The following is a 23238-nucleotide window of genomic DNA, read 5'->3' on the forward strand; positions in this document are numbered from 1 at the left end:
AACTAAAGATTGATTATTGCATGCTGTAAAAATCCTTTCAGACCTATTTTTGGAGTCATTTTGTTTTTTAAAAGCGTCTGCATAGCAAATAATGCATTCCATTGTCTCTGAGAGGTTTGGGATCCCTGCTTTTCAAGGGTGTCCCTTAACATGGATTAACTTACCTAAGTTAAATGGTCCCCAGAGTGGCCACTACAATTAAAAATTATCCAAAATTTTACCCATTTTACCCATGGCTGAAGTGGTTTTGTCGGTTCAGGGCCTGCTCAGGTACCATATCCATTTTGTATTTAATGCTCCTTAGACAGGAGCTCCATTTTCGAACTCCTTGCATCTAGGGGAGCCACATGACCTGCTTGCTCAAGAAGCTTGTAATTAGTACAAAGCATTTAAGTGGGAGGTGTTCCTTCTTTTTCTGGGGCTAGATGCAAAGGACCCCGCGCTATAAGGTGTGGAAAGCTTTGATTGCTAAATCACCATCTGAATTAAAAAACCTCTGCTGACCAGGAACAGCGGCAATGGACTATTACATAAATAAGAAAAACTTTGCCTTAGCCACTGACATTTTAGGGTTTATTTGTTAAAGCAAGTTACCATTATTCTGGCAGAGGCATTATCTGCCACTAAATTCCCATTGATTGTATTTCACTGGAAAACTGGCCAGAAACCTCCTTCGCTTTTGCAATCCTTTCATCTCTTGAGGAAATTGCAAGCGTTTCTTCAGATCTATTTGAAATAGCTCTGGTAGTTACCTTTTAAGATCTTTTAATCTTCTAATTGCTGTAATCTCCAAAGACCCCAATAACTCAGGGAACACTCTTACTAAACTCTGAGACTACCAGATATGTCAGATCTTTGCCTTGTGACAATGGGAAAGACTGTTACAGAATCACGGAAGATTCAAGGGGGAAATGATCCTGTTCTCACCTCCTTGATGTTCAGATGCACAAATTCCCAAGATTAAACGTTTACATCAAGCCTGGTGTCCTGGTCTGCTGATGCCCAGGGCCATGTCCTCTAATCAAGCTGCTGAGTCTTGGTCATTCTAGCTGTTTTAGAAAGTGTGTGAATGTGGGCACTCATTGACGACATTGTGATCGAGAGAAAACTGTACAGGATATTGTGATCCGAACATTTAGTTTAAAAGAAAACAATGGGCCCTTCCTGCTTTGAAAGCAGGTCTTGTGGCTAGAGTGGCCTGTAAAACTGTAGGATCCCATTCTCAACTTGCTCTCCTTTAGAGCCAAAGTATATTCTACAAGATAATGGTGGGCATTGAAAGAGGAGTCTTTTTCCCAAATAAGTTTGGGAACTCTTGAATTAAAAATTAAAGTTAAATGCATTTGTTATCTTTGTTATTGGAGCTTTGGTTAATACATTTCAAAGTGAGAACTATAATATGCCAGTTTACCAAATATTTTGATAAGGGACTTGTGTGTGTGTGTGTGTGTGTGTGTGTGTGTCTGTGTCTGTGTGTATGAAATTAGCATACCCCTAAAGAGTTTTGCAAATTACTTTGCTCATGATGCTGGTTTTTAGGAGCTAAATTTCTAGCTTGTTTATTATTCACTTTGCTTTTTTCCCTTTTATTGAATGATTTCAACTTAATTGCTTATATATTCTCCAAATATGGTCAGTAAAAGGGAAAAGTAGAAAAACTCAGAACTTTTCCTGGTTTATTGTTTTAGCTTGTCAGGTTACCAAGAAATCTTTTAAATGTAAAGACAGTCACACCGGGGCACCTAGGTGGCTCAACTGATTGAGTATCAGACTCTTGATTTCAGCTCAGGTTATGATCCCAGGGTCGTGAGATTGAGCTCCATGCTGAGTATTGAGCCTGCTTGGGATTCGATTCAATTTGATTCTCTTCTCTTCTCTTGTTCTTCTCTTTCTCTCTCTCTCAAAAATATAAATAAATAAAAATTTAAAAAACACAACCATACCTATATTTAAAAAACACAATCATACCTAAATCTGGCCTCTCTATGCAAAATCCAGGGAATAAAAGAATACTGGGGAAACTTATTTACTTATTCATTCATTCGTTCATTCATTATGTTTGAGAGACTGAGAGACAGAGCATGAGCAGGGGAGGGGCAGAGAGAGGAAGGAGACCCAGAATCCGAAGCAGACTCCAGGCTCTGAGCTGTCAGTACAGAGCCAGATGTGGGGCTTGAACCCATGAACTGTGAGATCATGACCTGAGCCAAAGTCAAATGCTTAACCAACTTAGCCACCCAGATGCCCCCTGGGGAAAACTTCTTGGAGAAAAGCTATCTAATGAGGAATTGAGTTAAGTTTCTACAGTGTGGTGTTTAAGAGATTTTTTTTTTACTGTTATTAAATTATAAATAAAAATGTGTTCTAGATGTGTGTTAGTTTAGGCTGCTATAATAAAAATATGATACACTGGGTGGTTGGCTTAAACAATAGAAATTTGTTCCTCCTAGTTCTGATGGCTAGGAAGTCCAACAACAAGATGCTGGCCAATCAGTTCTAGTCTGCAGATGGGTACCTTTTTGATATATTCTCACAAGGCAGAGAGAAAGCAGGGCATAAGAGCTTGCTTCCACTATGTGGGCCTTACCCTTATCACCTAATTATGTCTCAAAGTCACCATCTCCAAATACCATCACACTGGAGGGGAGAGTTTCAACATACAAATTTTGGACACACAAACCTTCAGTCTGCAGCAAGAGGAGTTGTGAAGGTGTATCTATTTTGACTTTGTGATGGTGTGACAATTGACTCAGGGTAAGCAGAGACCACCCAAAAAGACTCCCATATGGGTACCACAACATAGGTGGACAGTGAGCCAAAGTAGAAGTCAGGAGCTCAAGTGCTAGTTTATGTTCGATCAGCTGAACATGCTGAGTGACTCTGGGTCATGGCTTTTCTCTTCATAGCCTGGCGATCTACTTTCTATAGTGATGTAGGAGTTTTTTGATCTAGAGGTCAATGTTTTGAAAAAAGCTTAGAGACTGGAACTGACATTAACATAAGTATCAAACTCAAAAACTTATGATCTACCCAGTTCATTGGCAATCCCAGCTTCATCATAAAGATGGACTGTTTTGGAGACCTGAAAGTTCTGAGTCGTTGCAAGTTATACAGTTGCCAAAAGAACTCTTCAGAAAGAGTAGCCATGGAGACCGCACACGAAATGTCTCAAGGGGTGTATAAAAACATCTAAAAACTAACAATCAAAAGGAGTGCTTGGCAAACACGGAAAGAGGTTAAGAGTCGGTGCTTACCTTGCGGGTGAAATAAGAGCATTTTGGTGGTTATTGCTGCTCTTAACGACCTAAATGTAAGGTCTAAAAGCAAGAATCCCAACCTCAGAGCAGGCTCTGTGTGACTAAGTTCACAGTTGGCATCTGTGGTCTGATCTGTGGGGATCCTGTAATGACCAAGAGTCTTTAGTCTGAGTTTATCAACAGCACCATCTCAGACAGCCTTGATGGCATGAAATGTTCCGCCACAATAAAAAATCTTGTAGTGACCAAGAATCTCTAATCTACAGTACCATCTTCAACAGCACTGGTATGAAATGCTCTGCTGCCATCAGTTCTTTTATTTGATGGTTAACCTCTTTCGTAAAACTCCAGAGGAAGTGTGTCTATGCACAGGATGGAGGAAATGGTCCCTAAACTGTTACATACATGAAACCATACTGCTGTATGTATCACCTAGCTTTTCAAATAAAATGCATTTACTGACGTGTATCTATTGGTTGTATGCAATTACACGCGTACCATACAGATTCATTCTTGTCAAAAATTTAAACTATAGAGTACAGGATAAAAGTTATCGGTCTCAGGGGCACCTGGGTGGCTCAGTGGTGCCCTGACTTAGCTCAAGCATCTGACTTAGGCTCAAGTCATGATCTCATGGTTTGTCAGTTCGAGCCCTGCATTGGACTCTGTACTGACAGCAAGAACCCTGCTTGGGATTCCTTGTCTCCCTCTCCTTCCTTGTCTCCCTCTCCTTCCTTGTCTCCCTCTCCTTCCTTGTCTCCCTCTCCTTCCTTGTCTCCCTCTCCTTCCTTGTCTCCCTCTCCTTCCTTGTCTCACTTTATCTCTCTCTCTCTCTCTCTTTCCCTCCCCTGCTCATTTGCTGTCTGTCTCTCTCAAAAAAAAAAAAAAAAAAAAAAAAATTTCTATCTCACCCGGTAATCCCATTGCCTTCTGAGTGACCAACCTGGAAACCAGTTTTGCATATACCTTTAAGTCCCTTTCCCATATGTCCTACAGTTTATTGTGTTTGGCTTAGGGTTTATTATTTAATAAATTGGCATGTATTGGTATGTTTTGACCTCCGATGTACTCTTTGACACTTAACTATGTCTTGAATACCTTTCCACTTTGGTACACCTAAATCTACCTCCAAACTTCCTGTTCTAAAATTTATGTGTCCTGTTTTTCTGAAACAAAGTATTTTCCTTTACAAGGAAGAGATCCAGAAGTAGTCAAGAAAAGGGGAGAACTGGCTTTAGGATCAAAAACCTATTCACATTCCATCTCTGCTGCTTAATATCTAGTGAAATTGGGGCAAACTGCATATACTTTATGTGTCTTAGTTTCCTCATCAAAGAGGCAGAGTGTAATATCATTGTGATGAATGAGAATAAAGAGGAATCCCATCAGCATGTTGTCTGGCACAAAGTAGGCACACAGTACAGATTTTTCCTTACTAAATTCTGTGAAGTATTATTTCAGAGCAGACATGCTGGTGATAGTTGGTACATACTGGTGTCCAATGCATTTTGTTGTGGGCTAAATTAATGAAGCTGCAACTGTTACGTAGCACACATATGGGGGATCTCCAGAACCCTATCAAATTTGACTCTACTGTAATTGTCTTCCTTCCATTGGATATGAGATCTTTGAGAGAAGGATGCAGACTTGACCAAACTCTGTATACTCCAGAGTGTATAGAGCCTTGTTCGGAGTTTCATATGATCAGCATACAAAATATTTTTCAAACGTATGAATGACCTTACCTTCCAAGTGAAGTAAATGTCTCTCTGTACCAGAGAGAGTTTCATTTTCTATATCCTTCATTCATGATTTCCATTATTGTACTACTATCAATCTGATCACATGAAATCTTGTTAAATTGAAAAAGTCTGGCACATAGCAAATGATCAATAAACATGTGTTAAACAAATTGTTCATCTATTAGAAACCGAGGCTTCTAATCTCTGGAAAGAACAGTGTGTATATTAAAAATCGATACTAAAAGCTGTGTTTCTCCTCTTTTCTCAAAATCCCCTACTCACACTATGCTCCCCCACTTCTGTTCTGTAGAATTCTTCCCCACCAGACTCCCTTCCCTTTATTTCCTTCCATTACATTGCCTCCTGATTTGCTCCAGGATTCAAGATAGAAATATCCACTATCTAATAGCAAGAGGTCAATGCCTAAGTTCTATATTAACTGGGTCCCTTCCAGAAATTAAGGGTCCCCCTGCCTATTTTTAAAATGTAACTGTTTCATATACATGTATAATGTGACTCTTCCCTGTCCAAGGTCCTCTCAGGCCACCCTTCCTTTTGTTCACTAACCTTGAGCCACTGTGACCTTGCCATTTATCAAATAATGGAGTACTTTGGGGCCTTTACATGTGTAGCTTCCTCTGCTGGATTTCTTCCAGGCTTTCTCCTCGAATCACTTAGGCCCCAGCATAGATGTCCTATCCCCCAAAACTATTGCCCCCCTTTCTAAGTTCTATTCCCCCATTATTTTTTTTAACACTTCTTTCTCTTTCAAAGTTCTAAAGTTCCAAATTGCAGATTTGTCATTTTTTGTTTTGTCTCCTTTGTTTTGGCTCAGTTTCCACATTGTTGTTTCTCAATCTTTGGATATACAGTAACTAGTGTATGTTTCGGTATAGTTGATACTCCTATGTTTTATGAGTAAGTCAACAAAGGATGAATAAGTCAAAGGATGTTTGGATGTTCTGGTAACTTTTCAGTGATTTGAATTTACAGTTTCTGGGACCCAACATTTAGGAAGAATTTTAGTTTTATAATGACAATAATTGAGATTTTGATGCTTTGAATCCCTGTATGTTATGATTTACATTAACAAATAACTCAGTTCTCATTTTTCCACTGAGCAAAGTGTTATTCTTTATTGATAGGAGTCTTGTTTGCATTTAACCAAACATCTTCACACCATTAGTCAATCATCATAAACCTAATCAGTAGTACTAATATGTAAGAAACTCTAGAGAACTTTCAGAGATGACAAACTTTCATTATTAGGTAATGCTATCTTTTCATGCCAAACACTTAGTAATTCCAGAACTCAGTGTCATTCTTAAAAGACCTAGCCGATAGCTCATCTTTATTGCATTAAAGTAGAACATTGTGAAATAGGACACTGACTCAATCAATATTTTAAATGAATACACCCAGAATATATTAGGGCTTCAGTTATATGCCATTGTCTTAAATTTGGGTAGATCATAAATTGATTGCTAATAAGACAGTTTAAAAGAACAACATTAAATTATCATGGATAAAGAATTGGATCCTATTTCTTCAAAGTTTTTTTTTTTTTCCTCTTTGCCAAGAACTCTTAATTGCTTTGAGCTCTAAAATATCCCATCTGCATCAACATCTCCCTGATGGCATTCCTATTTTGAACATATCTTTTGAAATTACTTATTAAAAGATTGTTTACAGAGAAGTGAAATACTGCCTCAATCACAGCATCAGTAAATGTCTCTTAAGAATGTTTAGTCACTTAAGATATTTTTTTATGAAAAAATTTCATAAGAATGCAATATGATTACTGTATATCGGCATAAGAATGGATTCTGCAATCATAAAAATAAGTGTCCCTGATCAGGAGATGACCTTACCAACATCTTCAACCTTTTGCTCATTATTTCCAGACTGTGAAACTGTGATATCACTGGACCCGTTCTGGAAAGTATTTTGCAGGGGGAAAGGAAATAGCGTGCTACCAAATTCTTCTGCACATAATAATGATGGTGATAGCAGTCAATAGTTATTGAGGGCTGGCAGCGTGCTGGGCAGTATGTTAAGTTACATGCTTTGGTTAATTTAATCCATACCACAGTTAGGGAGAAACAATTACTATCCCAATATGTGAATGAAGAAAACCAAGGCTTTGAGAGGTGAATACCGGCCTCACTGTATGCCCCATTCGAGCTAGATGGTTCCTGTATCAGTGGGTCGCTAATTAGAAGAGCTGAAATGTGTGGGAGGTGGAGAGGTGCCCTGAAGCTTCCTCACTCGGAGAAAGACAGAATTCCTGAGGATAGGTAACAGAAAGGAGGGAGCAGTTTCAAAGACAATGTGGTCTTCTAGAAGAAAAGATAAATGAAAGCATATTGCTTTAGCAAAGAGGAATGACAAAAAAACAAAACAAAACAAAAACCCAGAAAGATGGTGGGCCCTTAGATACTCAGAGGATGTGGGGAAACAGCAGAGGAGAAATGAAAAGGGTATGTGTGCTGATACCATGGTTCTATCCTGATACTGAAGTGCATTCTGGGAAGGCATCCTTAGTGGAAATGGTAAGAGAAAAAAGCTAGGGGAAGAGGTGTTGAGGGATATGGATAGGAGCTGTTTTTGATTGGTGACTGATCAAAAAAATAATGGCTAATTCTTACTGCACTATGTTATTAACCAGTATAACTTCTGCCAGTAGTTATTATTTTATAATTGAGAAAACAGAAGTGACTTGCCCAAGCATCCACAGCTAATGTATAGTAGGACCAGCAACCCAACCCTGGGAAGCTGACGTCACAGTGGTACTACCAGTCACTGTGTTATCTTCTGCTACATCATTGGGGGTGAGATTCTGAGAAGCAGCAAGGAAAAGTTTGCTGTTTTTAAACTGGGGTAAAGGCCAGTGCTTTCATTAAACTGGGAAGACCTTTACATTTATTTTGTTTTGACTTTCATTTTTCAAGATAGGACTGAAGGACCAGAGGGGAAGTAACTTGCCTGAGGTCACAGAGGGAGCTCCTACCGTGTAATAGAACAAGTAGAAATCCCAGCTTCCTGAGACCAGATTCAAGGCTTAGCTCTACCAAGTACTAGCTGGAAGCCATTTCTTATCTTTGGATCTCAACTATATCCTATGAAAATAGCAATTGACATCTCCTGTAGCAAAATTTAACATGACACTAAGAGTTTAAGCTCCAAGGTCCCTCGCTACATAATCCCCTTTTAGAGATCTATGCCTAATTTTATATTTATAATTTTAATTACTTTTTCCACCAGAAATGTATAAGCTTCACACAAAGTTTGGCTCCGTTCTGGATCTATTTTAATCTGAGTAGTTATAATGACTTTGTTTATAATCCTGGGATAAAAAAATCCAGATGATCTGACATCCAAGCCAGAATTCTTCCCGTGGATAACAATGGATGCCTCTTCTCTCCCATTTCCAAATTTCTGGACCTCCTCTCACAATCCCTGCCTTCTCACCTTACCTATCACTGAATCACTAATGTCTAGGCACCCCATATAACACTCCTAAGTGGTTTTGTGGGCTATAAAACTAAGTCTCTCCTACTGTGAACATATCTGCAGGTACAATCAAAATATTTCTCTTAGTTACATTTTCTTAATGTTGAATATATTTTTTTAAGCCAGCAAGTGAAAGACAAATGCTGCCAGGTTTTAAATCCCATTTTTCTAGAGGGCATTTACATTCTAGGAGAGGCAATTTATGAAAACAAAGCATGTAAAGATGGAATTTGCAGCTGCTGGGCTAGCTAGCTCCCGACTCATTGCACAGCCAGTTCCCACTCTGGTCCTGTTTGGAATCGGAGGATGGTGGTTGGGCCCCATGAAGCCTGGCAGATATTACTTGGGGAAGTGAGCTCATCATCACTAAAACTGATTGACTTCAAAAATCTCAATTCTGAGACAAATGTGGAGCCAAGGTTGTTAAAATGAAACATGGAATTATGAGCAATGTTTCACTTTTCATGGTGCTTCAGATAAATTCAACAGCAGTTAAAATTTCATACCTGGAAAATATTTGCATATTTCACAAGTATAAATTCATCTCCGGAGAGCATAAAACAGACTTTCTAGTTAATGAAGCATTTCAAATGCATTTAATTGTCTCCTAAAAGAAAGCCAAAAAACTCAAATCAAATTGTTGAGTTGTAATCATCGTCAAGGATGCTTGTCCAATATAATTTTTTATGCATAATTAAAATCCTTTTTCCTGTAATGTCAATATGGCAGGAATAGTCTTAAAGTATGTGATTTATTTATATTAATTATTCAGATATGCTCATATTCTAAGTAGTAATCTGCCAAGTATTAGAGCAGTTACTTTGGATTTTCTGCTGCCTGTAAATTTGTGCATGAATGATTTAATTCCAACTCCTTTAACTTCACAGTGATACTGCTAGTGTTGGGAAGTTTAAAGAAAAACAGTTTTGTCTTTTAAATCCTGATGTGGAGAAGATGAGTGCATAAGTAATATGAGCTCTATTGCAGACTTACGGGAGAATGCTTGCAGATTTTTTGGATGCCCCAGAGAAATTGCGAGGTCTTCCAAGATCTGCTCTCCCCTCTGCAGGTACAGGGGCCAAACTACCCTACTAAAAAGCAGGGGAACAAAACAACAAAAGCCCTGTGCCTATCTGGATAGATTTTTTTTGTTTGTTTGTTTCAGCTGCAAGCCATCTGGCTGAAAGTCTGATTAGAATACAAACGAGAAACATTTTAAAACCAATCAGACCATAATATGCAAATGAACTTTGGGGTCTAGTGATTTCACTACAAAGTTCCCAACACTGGGAAGTCCTTGCTTTTCCTGAATCCCCACCCCCCCATCAAGCTGTGACTTCAATGATGAAGGGTAAGACAGTCTCGCTTCTAGGCACCACCGGATTGATTTCTGACAAATGTAAATTGATTCTATTACTGTTCCTCTTAAAACCCCACTTTGTGCTTAGAACAGAATTTAACCTCCTTAGCTGTCTCCTACATCCCTCTTCTAGGCTTGCCTCTCTAGTTCCACCTCATCCCATCCCATTCTCTTCCTTGATCACTTTATTCCCCTTGAATAGCTGTTGCTTTTTCTGGGGAGTCAAGATCTCTCCTTGCCAGGGGGGGTCTTTGCATTTGCACTCCCCTGGGTCTGGAATCCTCTTTCTTGGCTCTGCACAGGCCTGCGTGCCCGGCTTAGCTAACCTAGCTCTCCTCCACACAGTTAGCCTCCTTGACAGCATCCGGTTTCCTTCTCTCACTCGCACTTGAGATTTTATCATAAACTAATATTCTGTTTCTGTGACTTCTTATTTTATTGTGCATCTCCCATTGAGAATCTCTTTAGTACTTTGTGTGACACCTGAAATGGTTCCAGGCACGATAGAAGTATTCACAGGTTTTTATTGGATCAATGTAAAGAATATTTACAAATGAAGGGAATAAAGGAAAGAAGAAAGAGCATCAGTGAATGACCTGGTGAAAATTAGCATTATCCCCAAAACCATGTAATATGGATATGGCAAAATGCTCATTAGAAAATCAAAACATATGTGACCATAAAAACACAGAAGTATTCTTTTTTACATTTATCATGCTTTTATATTTACCTTTTCTGAGCAATTTAAATATTGAGCAAATAGAACTCAGAGTAGGTTCTCTACAATGTTTTTTAATCAATCACTGTATAATGTGGCCAATTTGAATCTTAAACTATTATATTTATTCATCTACTTAGGTTTTCCTGTTTCTGGACAACGCAGTTTTGGTCCAAGATTTAAATAGCACATTTATTTCCTTTTTTTTTTTTTTTTTTTTTTTTTTTTTTTTTTTTTGGTAATGGATGATACATGAACTTTTACATTTTCGTAAGTTTGGACGTTTAACAAAGTTCAATGCCATAATTCATGCTCAGAGGGGAAAAAAAACAATATATTTTTTTTTTCAAACTTTATCCTGTCATCTTTTTAAAGGAACTTTGTCAGATAGGTCTTATATTATGACAAAGGCCAGGCCAAGCTGTTCCAACAAAGATGCACAAATTTAGCTGCTCAGATAAGATAAATGTTTGTTCTTCTCTCATGTCATGGTCCAAAGGTAGATGGTTCAGGACTCAGTACCTTCAAAGCAACTTCTCCAGTTCTTCTGATCATGAAACCTGGGTCAAAGAAAGATTATACCGAATGGAATTAAGGAAGACTATGTCCAAGTGAACAATACTGTATTGTATGTTGAAAAGTTGCTGAGAGATCTTGAAAGTTCTTATCATAAGAAGAAAAACTTCTAACTCTGAAGGGATGGATGTTAACTAACTGTGATGATCGCTTCACAATCTATGCAGATATCAAATTATTATGTTGTACACCTTAAACAGTGTTATAGGTCAATTGTATCTTAATAAACCTGAAGGAAAAGGACTATTGCGTAATTGAAGAGAGAGATTGAAGGTTAGTTTTCAAACACTCAGGTGAACTGGTGGGAAAGTACTGGAGGGCATGGGGGGAGCTGCCAATCAATGTGATTAGGCCATCTGTGTGTGCTAATTGGTGCTTACCCACTTGCAGAGCCTGGGAAATTGGGGAACTATCATTCTTAATGGTCACATTTCTTTTTTTAAATATTTTAAGGTTTATTTTTGAGAGAGAGGAAGAGTACATGCATGAGCATGGAAGGGGTGGAGAACAAGGCAGACAGAAGATCCAAAGTGGGCTCTGCTCTGACAGCAGCGAGCCCAGTGTGGGGCTTGAGATCATGACCTGAGCCAAAGTCACTCAACTCAGGTAACTGAGCCACCCAGGTACCCTGATGGTTACATTTTTTTTTTTTTTTTAATTTTTAAGGTTTATTTATTTTTGAGAGAGACAGAATCCTAAGCAGGCTCCAGGCTCTGAGCTGTCAGCACAGAGCCTGAGGCGGGGCTCAAACCCACAAACCTCGAGACCATGACCTGAGCCGAAGTCAGATGCTTAACCACCTGAGACACCCAGGTGCCCCTGAGGGTTACACATCTAAGGGATGGCTCCCAGGTCTCTGAGAAAGACCTTCCTAGATTGTAAAGCTGGCAAGAAGCTGGGAGATTTACACTTCAAAGGGGCAGAGAATTTACAAGTTTTTAAAAGTAAAATGCTTTATGTAGTCTGATACCACTAGAGCATAAAACTTACTAAGACTTCTGGTGTGCTAACCACCTCTTGTTCATCGTGTCCAGTCAGCATGATGTCATCTAATGGATCAATGTAATGTTCTGAGAAACTCAGTCTGAATCTCTTCAGACTATATTATGGCAGAGGGCAAGAGAGTTAACATGGCCCTGAAGCAAAAGCATAAATGAAAGTCTTTGTGCCAGTCGCATAAATGCAAACTATGTCTGATCCTCTTATCTGACCAGAATAGGAAAGAATGCATTTAATAAATCAATGGTTGCATACCGTGAGAACATGAGGCTTTATAAATCTGCTCTAGCAATGACACAACATCTAGCACGGCAACTGTGAACAGGGTTTCTGCTTATTTGAGCTTGAAGTGGTCCATACTGAAGTCATTCTCTAGGATCTGCACATTTCTGTAGGAGCCAGACTGGCAAACTTAACAAACATAGTATAGGAACTACCACTCCAGCATCCTTTAGGTTGTTAATGATCTTAATTCCTGCCAATCCCTATCTGAGTATAATATTAGGAAGAAAATGGTTTATAGCAGTTATAGGAAAAAGATACAGTAAATTGCTAACTCATTCATCAAGAAGGAAGTGTAATCTATGGGAAAAGATACAGGTCAGAAAGACCAACAGACCAACATTTAAATTGTTTAGCTATGTGGCCTGATTACTCTTTGTGTGACCTACTATAAATTATTTAGCTCTGAGTCCCAATTTATCTACCTGTATCCAGGCTTAGTAATATTTGTCTTCAATCTCTGTGAGAGTATGGGAGGCTATTAACAGATGGATACAGAAAGTTTCCTTAATAATGGTAGATATTTGGTGCTGTAAAAGTATATTGGGTGGGCTACCAAAGACCTGAAAAAGAAATGTAAGCAATTCATTAGGAGTGGATAGGACTTAATGATATTTTATCTGCATATTTATGTGAGTTCCTTAAAGGATGGTGTTAAAAGCTCTAGCCATGTGACTATGAATATTTTTTTTTTGTTCCTTGCAATTTGTCAGTATCTGCTTTATATATATCAAGGCTATGTCTTTAAATATATGCAAATTTGAGATTTTTTTCTTAAGCTATTATCATTATGAAATATCTAAGTTTCTTTATCAGTCTCTCTTGTTGTACAGCCTATTTTGTCCCGTATCTGTATAGCCACAGACTATCTTCTTTACAGATAGCAAATGTCTTGTCCATCCAGGAATATGTCTTGCTGTAAAGTCTAGCTGGTCTGATATTATTATACCAGGTATCCTTTGTTTAATGTCTGCATGGTTGCTACTAAGTGTGATAAGTGCAATGAAGGAAATAAAAATTCATGATAGAGAGCAATCAATCAAGAGCAACTTTAGATAAAATATTAAGGAATACCACTGTCCTAGAAATGGAGAGCTAGATAATGAGAAAGTACCAGCCAATCAAAGATCCAGATAAAGAACTTTCCTTGTGGAGATACAAAGAAACCCCTCATGACAAAAGGCAATAGCCCTAGTCTTGTAATAGGAACAAGGCCTATTGGGGAAAAGGTATAAGTAAGCTAAAGGCAGAATGGCTAGAGAGGAGTTGGGAGCTAGGTAGGAACTAGGTAGTGCAGGACCATATAAACCAGGATTAGCAAACATTTTCTGTAAAGTCTCAAATAGTAAACACAGGTTTTGCAGTTCAAATGGTTTCTGTTGCAGTGCCTCAATTTGCCACTCTAGGACAAAAGTAATCCTAGATAATGTGTAATTGACTGAGCATGACTGTGTCTCAATAGAAGTATTTATAAAAACAGGCAGGGGGCTCAATGTGGCCCACGGGCTAGGGTTGTTTAACCCCTAGTAAGAAGCATGATAAGGATTTGGATTAGTCTAAATGCATTGGGAAGTCTTTAAAGACTTGTTATTTTTGCTGTTATTTTTGTTTTCTTGATTGTTAGGTATGAGATTCTGATATATATTTTTCCATTGGTCACCCTATTTACTAGAGATTGGGCAGTAGGGGGGAATAAGAGTGCAAGCAGGAAGAAAAAAAAATGGAATCATTACAGTGCTCACTCAAGATGTAGGATTGCTTGGATTAGAGTACCTTAGAATGGACCTAGAAATCCAACATATTAATTGATGATAGAAGGGAAAGGACTTGGTGATGGATTATATTTTAGAGATGAGGAAAATGCAAAAATCAAAAATGACTCTTTAGCAGTGGCATTTAATGAGGGAGAGAAGACTTGGAATTGAACAAGATGGATGGAAACAAAAATCCTATTTTAGACATGTTTTGTGTTTGAGATGCCTATTAGACATACAATAGAAATGAGATGTCAGGTAGACCGTGCATGTGGAACTCAGGAAAGGAGTTTAGGTTAGAAATACTAGGGTGAATCAGCGAATTGCTGATAATCACCTAATTTTCACTTCGAAAGACCTCATTTTCACGTGGTTCGATTTCATGCACCTTTTTTACTCAGGCAGGGAGAAAGTTGAGGGGAGAGAAAATAAGAATGACAAGCACAGAGACCTGCCCAAGGCACACCAACTGTAAAGGTCAAAAGAGGACATGTCAGCAAGAGACTGAGAAAGAGCAGCCCGGTGAAGAGGGAACAAAATCTGGGAAGTACCCTGTAAGCCGAGAAAAGTGCTTCAACAGAAACTATGTTGAATGCACTTGAAGGCTGAATGCTGGAGTAATACAAGGAGGAAGGCCATTAGGCAGCGCAGAAGGCCATTGAAGGGGGGACCTGGAAGAAACGGATCGGAATCTGTTATTGAATGAGAGGTGATATGGAAACAACGTGTATCATCAATTCTTTTGAGATGTTTACTGTGCTGTTCAGAGTGGGAGGAGAATGGGGATTTTATGCTTGATTATTTGTTTTAACATCCGGAATGCAAAAACATACCCTCATGCCCTCTGTTACAGGAAGTAATGTGGATGATGCAAGAGCAACCAGGTGCCTGCAGGGGGAGATAGTTACGTAGGCACAAGTGTGGGGGGCCTGGAGCACAACTAAACAGGAACTGGTCCACACCTGAGCTATCCCTTCTTTAAAATCTGGATTTCAGTTCTTAACCTTCCAGCCCTGACAGATGACATTAGATTTGCCATTCATCAACAGAAGGATAAAGCAGTATATTTCTAATACAGAAAGTTTTAATTCTGAAAGAAATTAAAATGGAAGACCAGGGAACACAGAAATTGGAATGTATTGGTTCCTGTAAATACTGGCTCCACGATGAAATAAAAAGTTCAATGTATTCTGATCAGTAAAGCTGGACAGAGAAGAGTTGTTCCACTTCTTTGAGAGGAGAATATAAATGGATTGTTATGGAATATAAATACAATGTTTATAAATAATCTTTCAGTTGCAGTGGAAGAAGAGGAATAAGAAGAGAATTTGAGGGGGAGGATGGGTAGAATTCCATTTATACCATTAACACAAGGTGCTGCCACGTAAGAATCTTTAACCCAGAGACACAGGTAGGGCCCTAAATAAAAATTTAAATATTGAAGGAACATGATGCACATCAATAAACAGACCCTGCTCAAAATTTCACTTGGGTTCTCCTACCTATTCTAGCTCCTTCCATAGTATCCTGTACATTTCCATTATGCACCAACTAAGGGGTGATAATACTTAGCACAGAAGGAGATCTCCCATCCGACCTCCCTTTACTGTAATGTTTCTTTCTAGTATCCCTCTCAACCTACTACAGCTGAAGCAGACTAACACTAAGGTAATAAAAAGTCTCCCTCCTGAATGTCCTGTAAAACATCTCCCCTCCACTGCAAAGCTTCTCCAAAGGCCTACTTTATGCCTTGGTTTAAAGGCAGGCAGGGGCACATCCGTTACAGAGAAGCCAAACAGAGTACAGCAAGCTCAGGGAGCAGTGGCAGCACTCAATAAGGAGATCTAGCTTAAAATTGAAAGGCTGGGACTGTGTTTGGAGCTACAACGTAGTCCAGCTTGACTAGAGCACAGATTACGTGGAAAACACCAAGAGCGGACAGAGGGGGCAAGAGCGAGCAAAGAGGAATGGACAGTACTTGGGGGTAATTGGGTGCCGGATTGCTTGGTTTAGGATTCCAACTTCTCTGCGTGAGCTGGAGCAAGTCCTTCAACCTTCTGTACCTCTGTGTACCCATCTGAAAAATGGGAGTAATAATTAGGCTTATCAAGAAGATTACATATGTGAATGGATGAAACATGTTCAGAAAAGTGCCTGGCCACAGTGAATGCTCAGTAAAAGCTGGTATCAGGGCACCCGGGTGGTTCAGTCAGTGAAGCCTCTGACCCTTGGTTTCAGCTCAGGTCATGACCTCATGGTTTGTGGGTTCGAGCCCTGCATTGGTCTCTATGCTGACAAGGTGGAGCCTGCTTGGGATTCTGTCTCCTTCTCTCTCTGCCCCTCCCCTGCTAGCTCTCTCCCTCTCTCTCAAATACTTGGTTTGTTTTTTTGTTTAAAGTTGCTGCTGTTATTTGGTGGAGAGTGGTATCTTATTTTAGTAAAAGGGTGTGCCATGGCCAGTTTTATGGGGAAATAGGTTTGCGTTTTAGTGACTAAATATAACTACTTCTGATGTCATCAAAGCATAAGAAGTGCCTACTGCAAACTACTCCAGACTGATACATGACTCGTTGACAGAGTGGGAGGCTTGGCTGAGTCACAGGAAATGCAAAAAATTAAGGCCCTGTAAAAGAAGTTTATTAACATCCAGCTGGCCCAGCGTCAGTACTGGCCAGTCTGTTTATGCTCTATGACACTGCTTTCGTGCTTTATGACACAGGTTGATTAATGCTTAATGACAGTTTGGTGTTATTTGTAAAACTCCTTGAACTTTTTTTCATTTTCTGTTGCAAATCCCCTAGAACAACTCTTACAAAGATAGAAGTTATTAGTATAGGTGGTTTAATAGGATTGAAATTTTGCTACTTGGTACAGACCGATGAATGTTGCTTTAGAGAGCTGGGCGTGGGGGGCACCCTTTTCAGTAGTACTGGATTCTTTTAACCCCCGAGGTAATCTGGTAACAAGAATTTCATACTAAAATTTGTTCAGTGTTAGAACTTGAATCTATGAATGGTGACCAAGACGTTTTAGTAAAAACAATATGTGCAGGTGCCCTGCAAAAATTAATTCCATAGAAAATCCAAAAGCCAGTTCAACAAGCAATCCATTTGGTCTTTTGACACCAAATAAAAGAGAAATTCGTATAATTTTTTTACCTTGTCCCATAGCTGATTTTTAAAACACATTGTAGTAAGAAATTAGCTTACGTTTAAAATTCTTCTAACTGCTTTATAACAGGAAACTACTTGCTGAGCTTGCGTATTTAAATTATAACCTAACACCTAACATTTACCTAGTAATATTTAGGTAACTTCTCCAAAATTGTCTAGGAAGAAAGCAGGAAAGGGAAAAGATGAATTATCTATACACAAACTTCCCTATTCACAAACTGATTTTTATTGTTGTAGGATTGGAGCATCAGCTGATTTTTGTCAGGGTCTCATCGGCCTGAGCTGGTGTCCCATGATTTCTCTGCCATTGCAATCTCCCAAACAGAATATGAGATAGGTGCTAATAAATAGTCCCATGACATAGAAGAAAGAGAAACATCGTTCACTACCTCTCAATATTGTTATCTCTGAAACATATGGAATTTTAAAAATTGATAAAAAATCATTTTATCCCATCTCAGAGTATGAGCTTGTCAACACTGCTCTAAGAAGAAGCGGTCAATGTCTGATGCTACTGTGAACCATTAGAAAAACACAGTGAGACAATGTGTTAAAGCTAGCATATGAATATTTGCTGACAATTCAGTGGTGAGGTTATTAGCATTGTACCTATGTGTGAGAGGAAGGTAAATGCTCAACTTAATCATCTGTTTACAAAAAGTTACCCAGAGTACACAGCTAAAAAAGACTTGCTAAAATATAATGTCCACAAATTACCAGATTTTTTTAAATGTCAAAGAAATATTTTGACATTAAAGGAAACTTCTAAAATGAAAAATACCCATATACTACTTTTAATTAATGCATTACTTTCCGTATTTTACTTAATTGTTCTCCAGTCTCCTGCGGCTCTTGCCACCATCCCAACTACCTGATGCCCCTGACTCTGGTCTTCTGTTGTCTTCCTCTGACTCTCACAGAACAAAGGCAAGGCTCGAGAGTTCTCAAGGCCTTCCGAGGCCTGGGACAGTAGGATTTAGAGGGTCTTCCAGTAACCTCTACTTGTGAATTCTGTAGCTCTTAGTGTTCTATGATTCTAAGAGTTCACAATTTCTGGAAATGACTCCAGTCAAAGGGAGGCCTAGCTTCCTTTCTGGTCTGACCCCCACTACCATCTACAACGGCCCACCTCTGCTGGAATCTTTCACTGTGCTTCCCAGTCGTTGACACCTGAAGGGGGGCTCCATTCACCATCAGAGCTTGCTGGCCAGAGTTTTTTCTTCCAACCTGTGTCCAACTAGGAGTCAGGATTGGATTTCAGTCTCCTTTGACTTTTCTCTGGTTGATACTGCAGGAAAATTCTTCCTTTCTCTCTGGCACTCCCTCCCTCTTCATACTTCAGAAGCCAGATGATGTTCTCTATCGTGTGGTTCAAATGCCCTTCGAGCAGGAAACCTATGCAGCATCAGATGGGTATACTACCATGGTCCCAGAGGCTGTGTGGACAACTGTCCCAGGAGGATCTGGTAGATGGCCAGCGCTTATTCCCGGTTTTTCTTACCTGAATCCTCTCAATCTGTGTGTGTGTGCACATGGCTGGCCCTTCACACTCATTTATATTGGGCCCCTTGTGAAAGCCATCTTATATGTCTACAATCATAATGGTTTGACCATACTGTATTTTATGATGAGCATTGCTTTTTAAAAGTTCACATTGCAAGGGGCACCTGGATGGCTCAGTTGATTGGGCGTCCAACTTCGGCTCAGGTCATGATCTCACGGTCCGTGAGTTTGAGCCCCACGTCGGGCTCTGTGCTGACAGCTCAAAGCCTGGAGCCTGCTTCAGATTCTGTGTCTCCCACTCTCTCTGCCCCTCCCCCACTCATGTTCTGTCTCTATCAAAAAATGAATAAACGTTAAAAAGATTTGTTTAGGGGCGCCTGGGTGGCTCAGTCGGTTAAGCGTCCGACTTCGGCTCAGGTCACGATCTCGCGGTCCTCGGGTTCGAGCCCCGCGTTGGGCTCTGGGCTGATGGCTCAGAGCCTGGAGCCTGCTTCTGATTCTGTGTTTCCCTCTCTCTCTGCCCCTCCCCTGTTCATGCTGTGTCTCTCTCTGTCTGAAAAATAAATAAACGTTAAAAAAAAATTAAAAAAAAAAAAGATTTGTTTAAAAGTCCACATGGCTTTATATTCTCCATGATAGTTTATTTTAATGGTTGCATAATATTCCATCTGTTAAAATCATCATTTGCATAATCATTTCCATATTACTAAATTATAGGTTGTTTTCTCTGTTTGCAAGGCTAAATAATAAAATGTTTAGAGCACAAGATCTGCAGTCTGATGTCTCCTGCACTGTGGCACTTAAACACTTTGCACCTCAGTTCCTCATCTGTACGATGGGAAGTGGGCATGTGAAGATTAACTGAGTACATAAAGCATCTAATACGTACCTGGCACAGTGTTAGTATTATGGAAGCATTGGTTGTTGAAGACCGTTTCACTTCCACTAGCTAGAAAATACTTAACAAACACCTCCCTATATATATTTTGCTCTTGAAAAAAATTTTTTAAGCCTACATTCTAAAAATCTTACTTGTTTGATGAAGGAAAGACCAATTTTGTGACTTTTGACCTCTAGACAAACTGCTTCCCATACAGTCTGTACTAATTTGCAATTACATAAAAATGACACTAGTTTTGAAACATGTCAAAATGTCTTACCAATTTTACTATTAGTAAAAACTAAATTAGATTTTTTATTAAGTAGGGACTATTTTTTAAGGAGGTTTGCCATGATTGTTTTCTATTTAATCCTGTATGAAGTCTTTCATAATATTCTAAATCACATAATCAATGCATCCCACTTCAGATAATATAGAAGTATACCTACAATTCAAGAAATACAATGAGATTGGCAAACTCATTAGAAACGGTAGATTTTTCTTGGTCTCTAGGATAGAATTGTAAGTTGCAAATTTTCTAGGAGCCCATTGAAATTTGATCTGTATATAGCTCTGTGTGTCTTCCTCTAATTCAGTTGTACTGAAGCCAGTGACTTGGTAGATGGTTTAATTGCCTCTACTAGAGAAGAACAGGGTGATTTGGGGAGAGTGCAGGATGTCCTGTTTATTAACAATGTGAACTATTGGTAATAGTTTTTGCCCTGAATTCAAAATCTGTTTTCAACTTCAAGTGAATTTTCATAATAATGACTCACAATGATCATTATTATGATGATCAAACACCTATTAGTTATGGAGTATCTACTATGTATCAGACATCTGACTACATATTTGACATTCATCATTCCTAATCATAAATTCTCCACCAACTGTTTGGCAGATAAGTCTGTTGAGAATCTGAGAGCATGAGCAACTTGTCCAACATTAAATGAGTAGTAAATGTGCACAGAATAATTCTGTAGTAGGAGCTGCCGTTTTTTTTAAACATAACTCCAAAGATTCATTTCATGTAAAATAATAAAAAATTTGAAATCCTATCTTGCTCTACTGGGGAGGACCGTAGTCCATTTTCTGTCTCTTTAAATTCCTCAGAGTGTCTACGCAACATAAAATAGAGACCTGTCTATATTTTACCCTGTAAAACAAAATCTTCCTTCCTTGGAATTTTGTTTGTTATTTATGTTGGGTGAGAGAACTAAAAGTAAATTTCCATCACTACCTTCTGGTCTGTGGACCTTCAAAAATTTGCCAACTTAATAACAGATTGGATAATTTATTTTCTCTTCTGGCTTCATCACTTGATGCATGGGACAGCTGTGTCTCTGAACATGTTACTTGCTCAGGGCAAATTGATCCCTAGGAATTAGTGGCTAGTTTTCCCAGATAAACATCAAGATTCTGAAAATGAACACATTGTCTGTAGAAACCCATGAAATGAAAACCTTACACAACCTTAGAATTAAGTAAAAATCATTTTCTTCATTCATTCGTTCACAAACGTGTATCAAATGCCCACTATGTGCAAGCACTACATCAGCCATTAAAAGGAAATGAAGGTAAACAGGAAATAGTCCCACCTTTGATAACAGAGAAATACACCTCCAATTCAAGAAACATGATAACATTGTGTTATTATGGAAGCACTGTGGAAGGAAACTGAGCCTCCCTGAAACTATGACCTTCTTCCATGGCTTGAGGCAGAATCACATGTGGAGAGAAGGCTTCCAGGTTACATTTCCAAGTTCCAAGACCCCCTCATTGATCCCCACAGTGCCGCATGGTGTGTTGGGAAACGAGACCACAAAGCTAAACAAGGCATAAACCCCCAGTGACTAGCAGCACATATTCTTGTGAGGAATATAAACATCTATACAACTGTCTGCTGTACAATGCGGGGAATCTAATGATAAAGGCCTTGGTGATGCTGCTGTACCTCCTGTTCCTCAATATTTAATCACATGGAAGAGTGATTTTTTTTGCCATCTATCAATTCACTGAATTTATTTTTGTCAAATACCAATTCTTCACGAAGAGCACATCTTTCTGTTATTCAAACTTATGACAGAAAATTTGGTTACCATCCCTGACTAACTTGAATACAATTCTATAGCTACAAATAGCAAAACCAAAAAACCCTTAGAATTTAAGACCCTGGGGATGAAAACTAGAGTCTAAACATTGTGACTCTAACAGGATTTGGGATGAGAATTTGGCTGGGACCTCAGTGGAATAGAATGATGCTTTTGTATTCAAATTTTCTGTGCCGTCCCCCAGATAAAGAAAAGACATGCTTTAAGTAACCTAGGGGAGAATTTTCTGACATGACTTACTTGGTCTCTGTATCTTGAGCTGTTCTCAGTGTGTTAACACCACCAAGTAATAATTTTTTTTGAGTGCCTACAATGTTTACTGCACCCTTCCAAGAATTCTGAGAAAAAGTCAAAATCCAGCTTAAAATCTAACCTAAGAGGTTATATGTCTGTGTATATATATGTGTATAGACAGATATATCTCCTTTTAGATTTAAAAAATTCTATAGAATTTTATTTACTCAGACCTTTTTAGAAGTATATCTGATCTTTAAAATAGCAAACCTGGGGCACCTGGGTGGCTCAGTCTGTTGGGCGTCCGACTTCAGCTCAGGTCATGATCTCACAGTTTGTGAGTTCGAGTCCTGCGTTGGGCTCTGTGCTGACAAGTCAGAGCCTGGAGCCTGCTTCTGATTCTGTGTCTCCCTCTCTCTCTGCCTCTCCCCCCACTCATGCTCTCTCTCTCTCTCTGTCAAAAATAAAAATAAACATTAAAAAAACAAAACAGCAAACCTATTTTAAGAATAATCCTGTATATTTCTATACATGCTTTTCCTCTCCAACATCAATGCTTTATATGGCCCCTGACATTTAGTAGGTAGTTATTCAATATTTTACAATTGATTAGTATTTCTCTGACCAAATATCAGCTAAAAGCGACAACAATAAACCAAGTCACCTATTCAATTTTTTTTTCATATTATTTTAGAAGTTGAAACCATTTAGGGGGAAATAGGAACATTTTTGTAGATTCCTAATATGCTACTTTTGAAACCGGGCTTAACTTTGACATCAGGAGTTGATAATCATTTGGTTGCCAAGGGAAATACGTGCTTTGGCTCATCTACTATGGAGCTAAAGCATTGTTTTGCAAATGGTACAAAATTTACAAAACTGAAAGACAATTGCTTATGTCACTGCTAAAGCCCCAAAGAAAATCTCTTCTCTGAATTGACTAATCTGTCTTGCTTCTCTGGGACTATCCTAGGAAGCTAACCTCACATGCTTTCCATTGGCATCATTTTTCAAATGTACTCTTGTAATATTGGAAGATCTCTTTTTAATGTTTATTTTTGAGAGAGAAAGAGAGAGCAGGGGAGGGGCAGAGAGAGAGAGGGAGACAGAGGATACAAAGCAGGCTCTGCTGTGAG

This window comes from Panthera leo, chromosome F2 (genome assembly GCF_018350215.1).
Source record: "Panthera leo isolate Ple1 chromosome F2, P.leo_Ple1_pat1.1, whole genome shotgun sequence".
Taxonomy (NCBI): Eukaryota; Metazoa; Chordata; class Mammalia; order Carnivora; family Felidae; genus Panthera; species Panthera leo.